This window comes from Cavia porcellus, unplaced genomic scaffold (assembly GCF_034190915.1).
Source record: "Cavia porcellus strain 051 isolate PalLab524CR breed Dunkin Hartley unplaced genomic scaffold, mCavPor4.1 scaffold_3, whole genome shotgun sequence".
Lineage (NCBI taxonomy): Eukaryota > Metazoa > Chordata > Mammalia > Rodentia > Caviidae > Cavia > Cavia porcellus.
Window position 1 is genome coordinate 113,219,211 of NW_026947486.1, and position 19,095 is coordinate 113,238,305.

Below are 19,095 nucleotides of genomic sequence, written 5' to 3' on the forward strand. Positions count from 1 at the left end.
ATCAGTGGACTGATTTAGTAATAAGACACACTTAATCCTAGCATCACACACTCTGGATCCAGCCACCTCCAAAAAACCCTGACTATATGAGGCTTTGGGGGGACAGCTAGACACAAACCATAACATAAGAGAAATAAAATGTATAGCAATATGTCTGTACTTACACAATCGAAAGCACTATGAAAAATTTAGCAAAAGAACATTTTTGTCTAATTTGTCCTTTTTAATGTCTAGTGGTTTGGTAGAATCACTGTATCTTAGTGTAAATGCTATATGAAATGAAAAATGGTCTGTTTCCTTTGCATGGAGACTATAGAGAATGCTTTGTAATTTGCTTCCTAACTGAAATACTTGCTACTATAAAATCAGTTTCTCATTCTCCAGTTGCCTTGATTTGGCATATGACATCTAGTTTTACTGAACACCTGAGGGAATCTACTATTAAGAACTCAACAAAGAAAGCATATAAATACAAATTGTTGCAGCCAGGTTAGTGGCCTAAGTTTGAAGTTAGACTCCCACCAGATGGAAAAGTCAAAACCAGTTATTTAAATCAAATGTGCATAATACCATACACTTAGCAAACTGGTGGAGAAGGCAATAAAAAAGCCAAAAGAAATGTTTTGTTATGTATGCTTTAAAATATCATGCCACCCTTAGTATTAAATTTAAAATTCCAATGGACATGTATATATGGGTATTAACATACAAATAGAACTACTATTAATAGTTTCATATGGCAATGATAACCTCTCTGGGATTAGCAGTTATTTCCACATGAATGCACTTCTTACTGCACATCCAAACACTAGAATATCATAGATTCTTAACAAATGTAGCAGATGCTTAATAAAACGTTAGGCCCATGTAAGGATCTACAGTTAACATGAAAACCATTATTCTTTTATTAAAAATTGATTTCTTTTTTTATTTTCTTTTCTTTCTTTTTTTTTTTTTTTTTTTTTTTTTGTACCAGAAATAGAACTCAGTACCCTGTATTTAACAGGCAGGAGCTTGTGCTGCTGAGCTATATCCCCAATCTTAAAACCTGATTTCTTATAAAATTTCAGTGCAAACTTATCAAAAATCCATTGAGGAATGTATCTGTGTATATTCAGACAGAATATTTTCAATTAAAATAACTTAACTTTTAAAATGTACTACAACCTGTACCAGCATAACATAGACTATATTTTTCTATATAAGTTACTCAGTGATTTGAACCAACTGTCGCATATGGGTCCCATGGCTGGGGAAAAGCAGAATTTAATGAGGACATTGTAGAAAAGACTGCTGCTTAGCTTTTCAAAATCATTTATGTTGGAAAAGTTTTTACAGTTACAAAAATATTAAAATGTCAGCAACAACCTGCTTAGTTGTTTCAACAGAAGCTGAAGGGTTTGATAAATGCAATTTAGGGTGGGAGGGCTATTTGGGAGCTCATGCAGAGGTGGCCAAGGCAAGCAGAGATGGTGGGGGAAATGACGGACTAGAGACCAGCTGAGAAGCAGGGCAATGAGGGACGTCGTGGGCTCAGTGAAGACCAGAGATGTCATATTTCCACCTCTCGATTGGGCATTCTTCTGAGGCCCAGAAATAAAAGGTGAGTGGTTGGACCATCGCCACTTTTTCCGTTTCAAATTTAGTTCGAGATCGAGTCAAGTGAAGAGAGGCCGTAGGAAGAATTCATGACGGCTGTTGGGGGAAAAATCAGCCTTCAAATAAATGAAATAGTCAGTGAGTGAAATGAAAAGACAGCGGTGGCTCCTGAGAGATTTAACACTCAGCAGCTCAGCGAAGGGGACGGAACAAAGGAGACACCAAAGGAATGCCTGAAAGCTTCTGATTAGAAAGAAAAAAATTCAAAAGGAGGCATGTGGGAGAATTTGGGACATTTTCTGAGTCCAGACATGAAAAAGTATACATATGTATATTTAGGAGTCATTTATCCTTGATTTAAAGTCTAATATCATAATCTTTATATGAACATTATTGACCATGATTTTGTGCATCTTTGAATTAGTGAGTTTTGTTTTGTTTTATTTTAATCTGTTTAAAATATATATAACAGCCTGTGCCCCATAGTATCAATTCCATATAAGGTCTCAGTATAGAATAACTATGTTAAGTACCTGCTTTCCTACGGACTAGAAATAACCAACTAAAGCAGAATATCTGAGCAACCTGCTAGGTATTGTGCAACAGAAAATAAAAAGTAATTATTTGACACAAACTATAAAACACTATTAATTAAAAAAATCAGAATAATAGAGAAACAAACTATTAATCTGAATGGAACGAGTATCTACAAGGGAGACAGCAAAAGTTTCCCAAATAATTTGCAGTTTCAAAAAATATTTCTAATAATCACATCACCCAGATTTTTCCAACATTATTCTAAATGTTATCTGAAAGAAAAATCAAATATTGACATATTTGATAGAGAAAAATAAGAATATTGACATATTTGATAGAGAAAACAAAAAGAATAATGTAAATAACTTACAAATATTAAAATCTTTTGTAAAGTGTCTAAGATTAAAATAGTGGTTTAATAACAGGAAACCAAAGAAATAGAAAAAGTAACACGAGGCCTGTAATGGACCTACATTAACACATAATCATATCATATTTTGAAGGAATTATCATAAATCCAAGAAGAAATAGATCATTCAAAAATGGTTGGATTTAGTTATTTGGGAACAAAACTAACTTTTCATCCTTAACTCATGCTATGAGCCAAAATAAAATTTAAATGAATTAAAAGAGATAAAAGATGGTTTGATGGTATGAACAGCTACTTTGAACAAAACTAGACATATGTAGCCACTGCTGATTTTCTATCGCCTTGTTTTGAAGTCCAATAATGCTTTTATTATTTGTTTTGATTGGTTTTGTCTGTCTTCTATTATTTGATTTCAATATATGAAAGCATGCACAGCTATTTTGAAAAGAACAAGAGCCATTAGGGTAGCTACTGTTGATTTTTCTATTGTCTGGCTTTGAAGGCCTATAATGCTTTCATTCTTTTGTTTTGATCAGTTTTATACTATTTTGTTTTGTTTGAATTCATTGTGTGTGAAGATATGAACTATTTCAAAGAAAACAAGAGACATTATGGTAGCCACTGTCGATCCTGTTGTCTTGTTTTGAAATCCTGTTTTGCTTGCATTGTTTTGTTCTGATCTGATTTATTCTGTTTTGTTTTGTTTTATCCTGTTTAAAATAAATAGCTAAATAAATAGGTAAAAGATGTAAGTTTTTAAGAACCCTAAAGCCCTAAAAATGAAAGTAAATCCTTAGGTGTCTTGGAATGGTAAAGGACTTCTTACATATATGAGCAATGAAAATGTTAGTAAAAAAAATAGTAAATTTGACTACATAGAAATTTTAAAATTTGCTATTAAAATTTGGGCAAATATCAGAAGAGTATTTTCTACAACTGTACTATTCTATAGAAATAACTCATATAAACCGAGATCCATTAATATTCTTCTAAAATATAACATATAAGGAAGTATTCAGCTTTTTTAATAATTGGAACCACAGTTGAATCAACATACAGGTGCCATTTTCTCACCTATCAGGATATTTTTAATGCAATATTCTATGACTGCATTAAACAATAGGGGCATAACCAGCCACTTGAAATATATCTAATTCAAACTAAGATGTGTCGCAAAGAAAAAACTACACACTGGAATTTAAAGACTCAGTACAGAAAAGTAAAATATCTCATTGATAAGTTTACATTGATCACATGTTGAAATGATAATATTTTATGCCCATTGGGTTAAGTAAAAGGTACTATAGAAAGCTAATTCTCCTGTATCCTTTCACTTTTTAAGACACTTTAAATTTTAAACTATAGATGTGCCTTATGTAATATTTCAACTAGACAGTGCTACTGTAAGATACAAAGAAATATTCACCATCATGTATTGCAGATGGGAGTACAAATCACCACAGCAGGATTTCGGTGATACATATCTAGAATACCCTTCAGGAAATAAAACTACACTTCAAGTGCACTGTAACTTTTTAGCAAATTATCTCACCCTAAGGCCTTATTTTAAGGAATAAATGAGAGACCAAACAATAATTAGAGAGATACAGATGGTTAGAATAAAGCATATATTAACAGTGAAAGATTCAAAAACCACATAAATGTTCAGCAACTGGGAACTCATAACAGTGTGTTCTTTTAGTGACATGATGAAATATGTATGACACAAAGTTAACACACACATTATTATCCCAAGCACATGCAAAGCATGCAGACCCACACACACGAAGGACTGAGTGGAAATGTGCCAGCATATTAACAGTTTGTCTGGCTTATAAAATTACCAATTATTTGTGTCACTTTTATGTTTATTTGTATTCACTTCAATCAAAAATTAAATTTTGTTTCTAAAAAAATCTTCTTTTCTAATCCTTTTAAACTGAAACAACTCTTAGCTAGTAAGGCTAGATTAATGAGCAATAAAACCTTGTGTAGGGGTACATGCTCTCCTGGAGATCTTAGATATATTTACATCATAGATCAAAAATAGTTTAGAGGAAGCTATTAAATAGGATCAGATTTCAAAATCAAGCTAGCTTAACTAACCTTATGTTCCAAAATAGGCTTTTTATGTGCTACTTGTTGTACCAGGAACTTAGAGGAAAGAAGACTTGTCCTGGACCAGATGATCGAGTGTGTAATAGGCACAAACTGTAGTGCTTCCTCTCCTCATTATTCAAGGTACAAATTTACATACACATTATTTAGTTGAATATATTACCGGCCTCATTTTGTACTTATCTATAAGCCGTTAGCTGGTATCTCATGCTTTCTGCTGCTAAATAACTCGGAGCCATCTCTTGGTGTGTGTTTTGATTGGAAAAGTGTGATTTACTGTAAGTGAAAACATATGTCTAGCTTTGCCCCAAACCACCCAGGTGTGTTCAATCTCATCCAATAGTCTCCTATCAAAGAGAAGTGTGTTAATCTCATGTAAATGGGCATCAGAGAGAGATTAAGCATCCCAAGCATTGAGTCAATGCCAAAATGAAGATGCATTCAAGAAGCCAAAAAGATGCAACAGAGCTACTTAACTGGAGCTATGCATAGCAGCAGAAGAGACAAATTGCTTGGTTTGCCATATAACGCTTGTAGCTTTTGAATAAGATATTTTTAAATTGTGCTAATTCATAATCTGTAAAGCTCTCCATTGTAAATCTCGTTAGCTTCTACTGAAAGAATGGCCATGGCTATGGTTTGGAGCCAAAAGCATTTCATTTTTAACGTTCAAAATTGAGCATCATGCAGTAGTGATCTTTCTCTTGTGTATGGAGAAAGGCCACCCTGCAAACGCCGTATGGACTTACTCATTAGCGCTAAAAATCTGGAGGAGTCCTCACCTCCTGAAACTTCTGTCCTGATACCTACAAGATGATTGTTAAAGTAAGTCCAAGAAACACTTGATTTCCCATCCTCATCTCACATAGGAAAAGAGAGCTGGAAAGAGGAGCACTCCTTAAGCCTCCGTTTCCTCAACTCATCAACTCTGAAATTCTTGATTTTTGCCTCCATTAGAAGACAACCATGGAAAATTAGCTTTATATTATTCCTGAATTCTGTCTGTGTCCAAAAATCATATAAGCGATAAATTCTACATAGATACATTCATAAATGCAGTCCATCAAAAAAGTGTATACACACGTCAAAAAAGAAAAAATGTGATATTTTTTCAACAGATGGTGTTATCTGCATACAGGAGAACCTGGATAATGTTGTATATCACAGAAAACCTGCTACATTGCTGGTCCTTAGAGATAGCATGTGCAGCCATCCAGTGACTGAGGTTACCCAAGCAGCAGTTCGCCACACTAATAAATATCTGGAAGCAAATGGTCACCACTTTGAGCACCTCTTGTAACTGAGGAGGCCAAAGGTAACTTATACTAATCTCATGATGTCTCAGTAAAATTAGTATTAAAATATTTACACAAGTGTTTCTTTTCCTGAAGTATATCTACATTTTTTGGTGGACTCTGTATGTTAACATGGCTATTAATGAAAAAATACTTGTCTTTATTTATAACTGCTTTTGTTAACACATTAGCCTTTTAAAAACATGGGTAAGCAATTACATCTTAGATATCTTATTCCATGTATTCAGATTTACTTATCACTCAAATCATTTTCAATAACCAGTTTACTAAAAAATACTTCAGCTGGCTATACAACAATACCAGGCAGTCAAAGCACCCAGCACATTTCAGATCAGATGAACTCAACACAGGCTTGACTGATTCCCTCTATAGAAAATCTAGGGCTCACCATCTACTGACAGTTAAACTATTATAAGGAAATCATCGGGCCCTCAATTATTGTAGAGATGTTTCATCGAGGTAAAAATTTCATATACAAATCTCAAAGTCTTATTACCATTAAAGCATGTATTTTCACTGTTTAACAAAGATGACTCAAATCAGGAATTGGTTCTTCAATTTAAGAACCAACAAGATGATCAAATATAAACTGGTTATGTGAGCAAATTGTCTTGTTTTGCACAAATCACTTAATTATCCAGGTTATGCCTATAAATGAATTTGACAAGTAACATGGAAACCTTCCAGGCCAATAATAATGAAGATACTCTTGAAGAAGAAAAAGGTGAAAGGACTTACACTGCTAAATGTAAATATTTATTAAAAGTATTGGTAATTAAAATATTATGATACCAGTGTTGGTATAGTTAAATAAATTAATAGGGACAAAAATAGAGTTCACAAATAGTGATTCTACTGAAGTTCAATTTATAATTATTCATAATTCTGTATATTTGTTGATGCATACTTTATACTTCATATAAAAAGATAAAACTGAACAAAATGTATGTGTAGCCAATTATTGCTGTAGTATTTTCTAACAAAAGTAAATGAGATAGAAAATTGTCTTTAGCTTTATTTATAACAGAAATTGACTTAAGGTAGTGGGGAAATTTACACTGCCCTAAGCAAAATCACTAATGTAATAGAGAACTAGTTTTAATATTATTAAGCTAATTTTCTTTTTTTTGAAGTTCAAAGCATCTGTTTTCTCACCCACACTAATTTTGGCGGGGTAAGAATCTATAAGCTTGAAAACAAGCTCTACTACTTCCTAGCTGTGTGATTCTGGCTGGACAAGTTACATATCCTGCCCCGTTAAACCTCTACTTTTGTTTCCGTAAAGGGATAATGTTAATATCTATGCCCCCTGCTTCTGAAGAGCATTAAATGGGACATCTAATGCAAAGTGCTTAATATAATGCCTAGCATGCTTGGTAATTATAATACTTAGCATTGTACAATTATACTTTTATTCACCAACCAATTTAGGTAAGAACAACTGGCTAGTCTGGCAACTCTAACCTCTCAGATCCTAATTTCATCACATGTAAAAGTGAGTATATCTCCTTAGTAATAGGACTCAAAAGATAAAATGTATGTAAAACCTTCATGATTAAATGGAACAGAAGCCCCTAGAGACAGGTCTGCATCACTGCAAGGGAGCCCATTATGGGTCGACAGTATATCAGAAGCCCAGAGAACAAGACATCAACTTAGACTGCCTAAAAGGTTTTCCACCTAGCTTCTGCTCCTTGAGTGTTCCCAAGCTGTTCCGGTGACAGGTGTTCCTGTGGTTCTCATCAAGCCTCCTTGCACCTATTCCTCAGCGCTGAGCTCTCATTTTATTGATGGGTGTTGAGCTGTTAGCAGAAATTTCAGAAAACTGTATACATCCTGAAATTGACCCAATTACAATCTGTGTAAATCATCTTTTACTTGGCTCAGACCTTGAAATAAATTCTACAGCTCTGGTAAGCCACAAACTTTGCAGCATTCAGGCAAATTACTCCTCTGTGCCTGTTTACACATCTGCAAATAAAAGGGGCAAGATGAAACCTTAATGTAGCCTGTCAATGTCAGGTATTGAAGAAGGTGTTCAACACATCTCAGCACTTTTAATACACAGAAGCACTGTGAGATAAATATGACTGTTGTTATTTCTGGTTTACAAATGTGAAAAGTGAAACTCGGTGAGATTAAGTAAATTGTCTAGAGTTACTTGACAGAGAAGGTAAGACACAAATCCAAGTTTCTCTATTGTCAGAAGCCAGAATTCAAACTGTATTGCACTTCATTCCTTAATGCAATACCAACTATGTGACAATCTTCAGTCATCATCCTTATAAACTTGAAAGACTAAAGAAGTTATTACTTACAAAATACCTGGTGAAGCCTGGCGTGAATCTGACACACACGTAACTGTAGTGCAGGTGGCCCTTCATCTCTCTTCTAGTGTTATTTTTCTAAAATTGAAACAAAGAAAACCAACAAGCAAATCACTCTTCTTGTTTAGAAATAACAGAATCTACTAGGATAAGGTTTTTCACTCATATCTGAGGTTGAGTACATCTGTACGGTCATACATGTATATAATTATATTGCTGTCAAAAATGTGCTGTAAATAACTGGAAGCATGTGTTACATGGTAAGGGAATCAAAAGGCTCACTTCTATAATTGGAGAAATGATACTCATGTTTTTATGTTGTAGTAAAAATTCACAAACTCATGAAGAAAATCTGTTTAGGTGGTTAAGAAGATCCACTGAATCCTCTAAAATCACAAGCAAATAATGTGAATGTTGTAGTACCTGTGGATTAATAGTAGCCATAGGTTTGGAGTCCTTGTCCACGTGGGAGAATGAGATGGATCTATCCAGATAATTGTGTGGACTGCCTGGGAACGACAACCCATTTCTCAGGAATAAGCAGGCCATATATGGTCTTGGTGATAAGGTGGGTTATTTGGCTGGAGAACCTTGTCTGCAGGAACACAGTAGGGAAGAAAAAAAGTGGTTAGGTCACTTGAAGCCCTCCTGAGTATACCAGTTGTCAAAGCAAACTATGGTATTGATTTCTAATGCTAGATTTTCTATTGTGATAGGTTGAAAAAATGTACTAGATGTGATTCCAACACATGGTGAGTATTTAAATCCAAACATATTTATGAAAAACTTGTGACCATCTATCCACCTCCATATATTGTCCCCTTACTTCAAACATATTTATCAATTTATTCTTACCACTTTCTGAAGCAGTTCTGGAAGTTCTCCTCCCTTAATGTCTTTGTGATCTGTGGTCAAAAATATGGTGAACGGTGCTGCCAAGGGCTAACCAAGGAAAATACCAGGCTCAAAAAATATCACACTGTGTTCTTCACTTGTTTATGAGATCTGGAACTGTGTGACTTCTGGCTCTCAGCCAAAGTAAAATGACCACAAAAGGTAAACATTTTGTATCAACTCAGGACATTGAAGTACCTATTAGACCACAACCAAAGATGCTTCCAAAAAAGGTATTCTAGAACTGTTCTAGAAAAAGGCAAGAATGACAGGATAAGAGTGTTCAGATACAGTATTTTAGGAGAAGTCAACAGTAATGTGCCATTGCTGTAATATTTTGTGTTGAAATTTTAATATTTACATATTTTTATCATATCCTCCTTAGATTATGTATAAGCTTTAACCTGGAATTCTTAGGATTTTATTGTCATAAAGCTAATAAGATATTGGCATAACATGGGTTGTGTTTAATGGAGAAAAATTCAAAATTTATAAATGTTCATTATTAGAGAAACATTTAAATTTCGGTTTTGCTTAAAAAACAAAAAACACTTTCCACCCCATAACATTTAATGCAGAGGAAAATGTAGGACATGTCATAGCTACTGTCAGTGGCTGACACAAAGTACCCAACACCCACACCTTAAAGGAGTAGAGATTTCAGTGCATTGTTGGCTACCTCTAAAGAAGAAACAGTGACAGAGGGCATGGCAGATAAAACGTCCCTCACTTCATGGCAGCTAAGAAGCAGAGAGAGGGAGGAACCAGGAATGAAGACAAACTTCCACATCACCTCTGCAGTGATCTGTCCCTCTGAGCAGACTCTGGCTCCCAACAGTAAACCAGTTCTACCACCCTATGACCAATCACCTTCCAAACACGTGAGGCTTTGGGTGCAATTTTAGATCTCACTCATAACATGTTCCTCTTACACCCAAAAACACACTTGCATGTTCGTTATCAAGGTACATTTAGTCTTTCCCCAAGAATCACCAAAGTTTATACAGTTCTAGATTTGTTGAAAAGTCCATGACCAAAGACTCTTCTAAACTTAAAGCAAACTATTGCTGTGAGTCCCTACAAAAACAAAAAAAAGAGGGGATGTTTTAAAAAATGTAAGGGTTAACAGCAGCAGCAGTTCAGCCTCTCTAAGATTCAGAATTCAGACATAGGCAGATAACAACTTGGGGAAGAAAAAGGCGAGAAATAGATTTCTAGGAAAAAGTAAATAAGTGACATGAAAATTAAGCATTATAGGAAAATTGAAGAGGCAGAGCACAATGTGGAGATGAGAATGAAAAGCTGATTTTCTCTCTGGCTCTTGGTTCATGGCTCTTTGAAAAGAGATCAAATCAGTAGGAAAAAAGTGAAAGCCTGACATTCCAGGAGGCTCCAGGGAGACATGGTGGCAGTTTAATGGACTGCCAGTTGCTGTGATCTGCAAGGACAGCATGGAGTTCTGCTTTCATGGAGTCCTTACAATGGAAACCGTGAGTGAATGATCCTAGAGCAGGCTCCCTCCATATCCCTGGAGAAAGGGCAGACCTGAGTGCTGTCTTGGTTACTTTTCTCATTACTGAGACAAAATACACAACACCCAAAGTTAAGAAGAAAAATTCTATTTGGCTCACAGTTTACAGATGTTTCAGTTCATAATTGGCTGGCTCCAAGGCAGAGTGGCACAGAGGTATTGCAGAAGCGAACAATTCATGGTACCCACAAAGTCACAAAATCATCAAAAGACAACCACACTACTTTCTACCCTTTATATTTTATCCAGGGTACTTAGGGAAGGTAGCAGTCACACCCTTAATTCTAGTACCTTTGATCTTAGTTTTAATTAATCATAGCATCACACACTCTAGATCCAGCCACCTCTGTATTTCCCTCCCCATGACTGCATGAGGCTTTGAGGGAACTTCTAGACACAAACCATAACAAGTGCCATTCTGGGAAAAGGCTATGTGTTTGAACCTAGGATTCAGAACAACCATAGTATACCTCCATTTCTTGGTTCCAAGTGTTACTATCCCCTGGTGACTGGGTGACTGACAGACAGGTAAAATAGCCACACACAGGGATTGGGATGCAAATAGACTCAGTGAGGAACTTGAATCTGGTTCAGAAGGGCATGGCTCCCTCCTCTATGGCCAGAGTCCATGCTCAGCCTGAGTTGCTCTGAATGTGAAAGTCTCAGCATTGGGTGTTTGAGTCTTTGCCCTCTGCTTGCACAGAGCACAGATATGGGGTCTGGCTGCCTCCCTTAATCTACTGGCATGAGCAAGGAATAATCTTGGCCTAGACATTACCACAGCCTAAAGAAAGCAGAGGGCCTCTGAGAAAATTCAAAATTATGACTCTCTAAATCTGAAGATCCCAGAGGGAAACTATTCATTTAACATTACAGAGAATCAGAAATCCAAGAGAATAAAGTTATATTGAAAATATGGGCAGCAAATCTGACCAATGGGATATGAGTATATTATAATTAGAAGGTAGGGATGTGTTTTAGTGCCAACTATTCAAGGCTACTTCAAAACAAGAGAATGGAAAAAAATGGATCAAATAGTTGCTAGACAATGCAAAGGTTAATCTAAAACTAACTGGAATAAGTGAAAAAAAACAGAGGTCTGCACATATGACATTTCTGTTTACAGAAATAATAGCAAAAATTTCCCAAATATTAGAGAAAAAAGAAACATACAGATAAGAAAGTCATATAGAAACCCAAATAAACATAACTAAAAAAGAATCTCTCCAGGTCACAAGGTTGTCAAAATACCAAAAGTCCAAATCAGGGCCTAAACCTTTAAAGCTGTTAGAAAAAAGCAGTGAATCCCTCACAAAGGTAAACTAGTTAGAAAAACTGCAGATTTTTCAATTCAAACCTTAAAAGCCTGGAGGGCTTGGAATGAAATGTTTCTAGCCCTAAAAGATAACAACCTCCAATCTCAAGTTACATATCTTGCAAAACTTTCCCTTAAAAAAGTTTCTTGAGAAGCACCTCAAGAAATCTTAGTTACTTTTCTTATCACTGAGACAAAAATACGCAATAACCAAAGGTAAAGTAGAAAAGGTTTATTGCAGCTCGAAATTTGTAGAGGTTTCAGTCCATATTCACTTGGCTCCAAGGCAGGATGGCATGGGAGAGGGACATCACAGAGAAGTAATCCACAGCAAGCAGCCAAGGAGACAGCAAAGCAGCAAGAACCAGGAGCAAAATGGTGAAGCAGGAGGCTTTTGCCATTTCTTTACATTTCCTCCAAGCTACATGTTCTTTGATGAGTGCCACCCACATCAATAATGAGGCACCCCTACTCCCAGCTTTGCACACTTAATTCCAGCATTGTTTCCTTAATCTCAGCATCACATACCCTAATCTATCTACCTCTTGAACTCCCCACCTATGACTGAGTGAGGCTTTGGGGGGCAATTTGATATAATAAAAATTCCTAATAAAATTCATGGCCACCAAACCAGCCTTATGAAAAGTTCTCAAGGACATTGTAGAAAGAGACAATGGAGCCAACAATGTCAATAAAACAAATAGACTGAATACACCTGGCAATATGAGAATCTAATCAAAAAGAAAAAAGTAAGCAAATTAACATGAGAAAAATAATGTAATGACAAAAATAAGACAATATCAGTAACAACTCTCAATGTGACTGGTCTCAATACACAATATACAATCAAAAGAACATGAAACAATTTTAATTCAAAAGACATTCATAGATCTAAAAAAAAAGGTGAAAAACAACATTCCATGCAACAGGCACACAGAAAACAGTCGGAGTAGATTCCTATTTTTGGACAAAGTGAATTTTGAGCCAAACTGATCAGAAGTCAAAAAAGGTCACAATATATAAGTGAAAGCAATAATTCAACAGGATGAGTTAACAATTATAAACATTACATAAAACAAATAATAATAACCTAAAAAGTCTGATAAATTCCAACACAGTTATAATGGAGAAACGGATAATCTCACTTTCACAAATCGGAGAACTACTAGACAAAAAATTAACAAGACATATCAGACTTGAATCAGACCTCTAAGTGAATAGACTTCATGGATATATACAGAATGTTCCACACAACAAATACAGAATGCACATTCTTATCAGCAGCACATAAAACCCTCTCCAAATAGATCACATACCAGTCCACAAAGCACGCTTAGGTAAATCCAAAAGAATTCAAAACATCATCCAATCATGGAACAATGAAATGAGAAATCAATGGCAAAAAAGGTACAGAAACTATGCAAACATAAAGTAACGAGTGGGTCACAGAAGAAATCAAGAAAAAATAAATAGCTCCTAGAATTCAGCAATAATGCTAGTACAATATACCAAAACCTATGACATACCATGAAAGCTGTCCTCAGAGGGAAGTTTATAGTGGTGAATGCCCATATCAGAAAAATATATTTTGGCTCTAACATTTACTTCTCATTTTTACCATAGATCTGGTCAAAGGTAGAAAGCAGTAGCCATGAAACACCCTCAATGTTGGGCAACCTTGAAATTTCCTCTACCAGACTGTTCAACTACCCTTCATCTCAGTGTCCTGAAAAGTCTCAGGACATAGAAAAAGTAAAGACAAGATTTCTGCCAGTATGTAATACACACAGCCTCTAACTCAAATGCAAATGGAGTCCTTTTCCCAACTGATACCTAACCAAGGTGGTGGACGATCTCCACAATGAGAGCTATAATACCCTGATAAAGGAGATAAATAAGAATATCAAAAAATGGGAAAATGTCCCTTGTTTCTGCATAAGCAAATACAGTCAAAATGGCCATTCTTCCAAAACTGATATACACATTTAATAAATCTCAATCAAAATATCAATAGCCTTCCTCACAGAAATAAAGGAAACTATCCTAAAATTCATATGGAAACAAAACAGATCTATGATAGTAAAATCAGTCCTCAGCAGCAGGAGAAGGGCAAGAGGCATTTACAATCACCAACTACAAGTTATACTACAAAATCACAGTGATAAAAAGAGCATAAGAGTGGCAAAAACAGACTGGTAGAAAGAGATTTTTGTGCTTGAACTTTTCAACAATGCTGGACCTGCCAAACCTTGATGATTCTCAGAGATGGACTAAACACATTTTGCATGAGATGGATGGGATGGACATCTGTCTTTTAGAGTACAGATTTTTAATATCATGGTTTACAGTCTAAATTTTCTCTGTAAGTCTCATATTTGGAGGTGTGGTCTTGTCATAAGAGGGTGGTCACATCTTACGAGATTTAGGATAGTGTAATCTCATCCCTGGCTGCCTCTTTTTCTCTCTGTTTCCTTGCTGCCATTGGTTTGATCACGCTCCATCATAATCCTCTACCATCTCATCTGTGTCTTTGAGGTTGCTGATCATGAACTCAAACAATAAGGTACAATAAATATCTTCTACCCCTAAACTCCATGTGTTGAATATGGTACCTAAGTGATGGAAAAGTGTCTAAGACACTGAATAATACAATAAGCCACTGAGACTATACTATTTTACAGTAATTTGTACAGAGTAACACAACAGGGGATATCATTTCTTTGTCAAATCTTCAAAAGTAAATCTAAATTTATCTGTAAGAACCAGAAAACGGTTTTATGTTTCAACTTCATTTGGTTAGTTATTAACAGATTGTTCAGTCAAACTGCACAATCTGAGAATGTGGGAGCATACAGAGATCAAAGCGATACTTTGATTAAATACCCTAAGTTCCGAGCTTCCTGCCACACTTGGCTGGCTCTGCAGTTCTTGGGCCTGCCTACGCCACCCCCAGTGACCCTCTCTCAATCCAGGGAACTGGACGGCTGGAGTCCCAGAAGCTGAGGGCATAGAAGAAAATTTCCAACAGGCCCAGGTGAAACCTTGGAACAACACTTGAAACAAGGAAATATAGGAAAATAACAAAACGAAAGACCAAAATACAATCACAGGGGAAATTAAAGAAAAAATTAAACAATAACTACAAGCAAAAGAAAATACAAATACAACTTACTGGAATCTGTGGGATACAATGAAAGTTGTCCTCAGTGGAAAATTTATTGCACTGAGTTCCCACATCAGGAAAACAGAAAAAATACAAATAAATAACCTGATGCTACACCTCAAACATCTAGAAAAAGAGCCAGTCAAGCCCAACGCCAAAAGAAGGGAGGAAATTATAAAAATCAGAGCAGAAATTAATACAATAGAGACAAAAAAACTATTGAAAGAATCAACGAATCAAAGAGTTGGTTCTTTGAAAGAATAAATAAAATTGATAAGCCCCTAGCCAACCTTATTTTAAAAAGAGAAGTAAAAGCTCAAATTCATGTAATAAGTAAAAAAGCAAAATCACTACAGACATGCAGAAATACAGAAGATCATCAACACCTATTTCAAAGACTTCTACTCTCATAGGTTTGATAACACGGAAGAAATGGACAGATGAAGTACCAAAGCTAGGTCAAGAAAATGTAAAACTGCTGAATAACCCAATATCTATTAATGAAATTGAAAACGTAATTAAGTCCTCACCTACAAAGAAGAGCCAAGGTCCAGACGGATTCACTGCAGAATTCTACAAGAAACAAAAACAAGACTTGATGCCAACACTCCTCATACTCTTCAGTGAAATCAAAAGGGAAGCAATCCTTCCTAAATCATTCCTGGAAGCAAATATTACCAAAACCTGAGAAATGCCCAACTAAAAAAGGGAACTACAGGCCAACACAGATGCAAAAATCCTCAATAAAATATTGGCAAATAGGATGCAGCAAATCATTAAGAAGTTTATACACCATGACCAAGTGGGATTCATCCCAGGCATGCAGGGATGGTTCAACATATGTAAATCAATAACTGTAATCCACCACATCAATAAAGCAAAAAGTAACAATCACATAATCATTTCTATAGATGCAGAAAAAGCTTTTGATAAGGTCCAACATCCATTCATGATAAGAACCTTACAGAAAATTGGAATAGATGGTTTTTACCTCAATATGATAAAGGCCATCTATGACAAACCAATAGCCAGTATCATACTACATGGCCAAAACCTGAAGTCCTTACCTTAAAATGAGGCACAAGACAAGGATGTCACTTATCACTGCTCCTATTTAATATAGTACTGGAAATACTAGCCAGAGCAATTAGACAAGAGAGAGAAATAAAAGGGGTAAAGATAGGAAAATAAGAAGTTAAATTATCATTATTTGCAGATGACATGACACTCTACATAGAAAACACCAAAAATTCCATTGAAACTCTCCTAGATATAATAAAGAAATTCAGCAATGTAACTGGAAACAAAATCAATACTCAAAAATCAATAGCATTCCTATACACTAACAACAAAAATCACAGAGAGAGAAATAAGAGAAACAACAAGCTTCACACTAGCATCCAAAAAATGAAATACTTAGGAATTAATCTCATGGAAGAAGTGAAAAACCTATATAGGGAAAATGATGATACACTGAAAAAAGAAATTGAAAAGGATCTCAGTAAATGGAAAGACATCCCATGCTCATGGATAGGAAGAATAAATATTGTGAAAATGGCCATTCTCCCAAAACTCTTATACAGATTCAATGCAATCCCAATAAATATAACATAAACATACCTTATAGATCTAGAGAAATCACTCCTAAAATTTATCTGGAACCAGAAGAGACCTAGAATAGCAAAGGCAATTCTAAGCAGCAAAGGCAAGGCAGGAGGCATCACAATCCCTGACTTGAAGTTATACTATAAAGCAACCGTAGTAAAATCAACATGGTACTGGAATCAAAACAGAGATGAAGATCAATGGAATACATTAGAAGGTACAACCAAAACTACCAACATAATCAACCATCTTATCTTTGATAAAAGGGGCCAAACAGGTTCACTGGAACAACGACAGTCTCTTTAATAAATGGTGTTGGAAAAAATGGCTCTCCACAAGATGAAACTAACACTAGACCCATGCCTATCACCATGCACTAAATTAAAATCTAAATGGATCAAAGATTTGAATATTAAAACAGAAACACTAAATATATTGAAAGACAAAGTGGGTAAAAACCTTGAAGACATAGGGGTAGAGAATTCATGAACAGGGCTCAAACCGAACGGGAAATACTTCCCAGAATCAATAACTAGGATCACGACTTACTAAAAAGTTTCTGCATGTCAAAAGAAATCTCCAGCACAATGAAAAGAAAACCCACAAACTGGGAAAAAAATCTTAGTGAATTGTCCCCTCAGACAAAGTACTTCTGTCTAAAACATATAAAGAATTTTAAAAAATCAGACCCACAAAATTCAAAGATCCAATCCAAAAATGGGCATCTGAGATAAATACACACTTCTCAGATGAAGAAATACAAATGGAAAATAAATACATGAAAAAATGTTCATCATCATTACTCATTAGAGAAATGCAAATCAAAACCAGACTGAGTCCTGTCATCACAGCACTCGGGAGGCTGAGGCAGGAGGATCATTGTGATTTCGAGACCAGCCTGGGCTACAAAGTGATCTCAAGGCCAGACTGAACTGCATAGCGAGATCCTGTCTCAAAAGGACAAAAAAAAAAAAAAAAAAAAAAAAGAAAGAAAGAAAGAAACAACACACACACATACACACACGTACTGAGATTCCATGTCACTCCTGAAAGAATGGCCAGGATCAAGAAAACCACCAGTGACAAATGTTGGAGAGGCTGTGGGGAAAAGGGAACTCTCCTACACTGTTGGTGGGAGTGCAGACTGGTGCAACCACTGTGGAGGTCAGTCTGGATATTTTTCAAAAAGCTGAAATTGGAAGTCCCTTTTGACCCAGCTATTCCACTTCTAGGCATATTCCCAGAAGAACTGAAAACATCATACCACAGTGATACATGTGCACCCATGTTTGTAGCAGCACAGTTTGTAATAGCCAGATCTTGGAAACAACCTAAGTGTCCATCAACTGAGGAATGGATAAAAAGTTGTATTTTTATATAATGGAGTACTACTCAGCTATAAAGAATGATCACATTGAGATATTTATAAGTAAATGGACACAGTTTGAGACCACACTCATAAGTGAAATAAATCAAACTCACATGTATAAATACCGAATAGTCTCCCTAGTGTAAGAAATGGTAACAATACATAAAAGTATGTGAAAATCATGATTTCCCATTATATGGCTTTGAAGTCTTATGATGTTTGTATTCATTAGTTGGAATGGTTTTATTCCAGGTTGTTTGATTTTATTGTCTATGATGGTATGAACAGCTATTTTGAAGAAAACAAGGCATTATAATAGCTACTGCTGATTTTATATCATATTTTTGAAGTCCTACCATGATTTTTTGTTCTTCTGTCTCCATCGGTCTTATCATGTTGTTTATCTTATTGGATTTTATTATATGTGATAGTATAAACAAAAGTTTTATGGACAAGGAGATAATATAGAAACCATTGTTTGTTTTCTATTGGTTGGTTCTGAATACCCTGCAATACTTTCATTCTCTTGAATGGTTTTACACTGTCTTTTTATGTTTGATACTATAGTGTATGAAGGTATGCTCAAATATCTCAAGGAAAGAGATACTATGGTAGTTACTGTTATGTCGGATTATCTTGTAGTGAAACACTATGTTGCTTAAATTGCTCTGTCTGACCTGTCTTGTTAAGTCCTCATTTATCTTAATCTCTTTTAAAATTAAAAAAATACCCTAAGTTCCTTGGGTGATGGAATTGAAAGACTATTTGTCATAACTCACTCAAATAGGAAGGTGTAGAACTGGAACATAAGCCTAGACCTACTAATACTTGTCTTTTGTCTCTTTGTTTAGAAAACACAGAGAAACACTGAAAATGTTTGATAAATAACAAATTTTATAATTATCATATCTATACTTTTTAATCTTCTATATTATATTTTAAATGCAAATT

General features: G+C 35.4%; 1 long non-coding RNA gene across 1 annotated transcript in view; it reads right to left on the minus strand.

Annotated features, from left to right (window-relative positions):
- Positions 1–8,261: 8,261 nt before the first annotated feature.
- Positions 8,262–19,095, minus strand: part of LOC134475385 (uncharacterized) — a 40,970-nt gene continuing 30,136 nt past the window's right edge. Inside the window, exons 3-4 of the long non-coding RNA XR_010046485.1 lie at positions 8,691–8,862; positions 8,262–8,345 (exon numbers count right to left, since the gene is read on the minus strand). This is a non-coding gene — a long non-coding RNA (uncharacterized LOC134475385). The remainder of the gene's footprint in view (positions 8,346–8,690; positions 8,863–19,095) is intronic.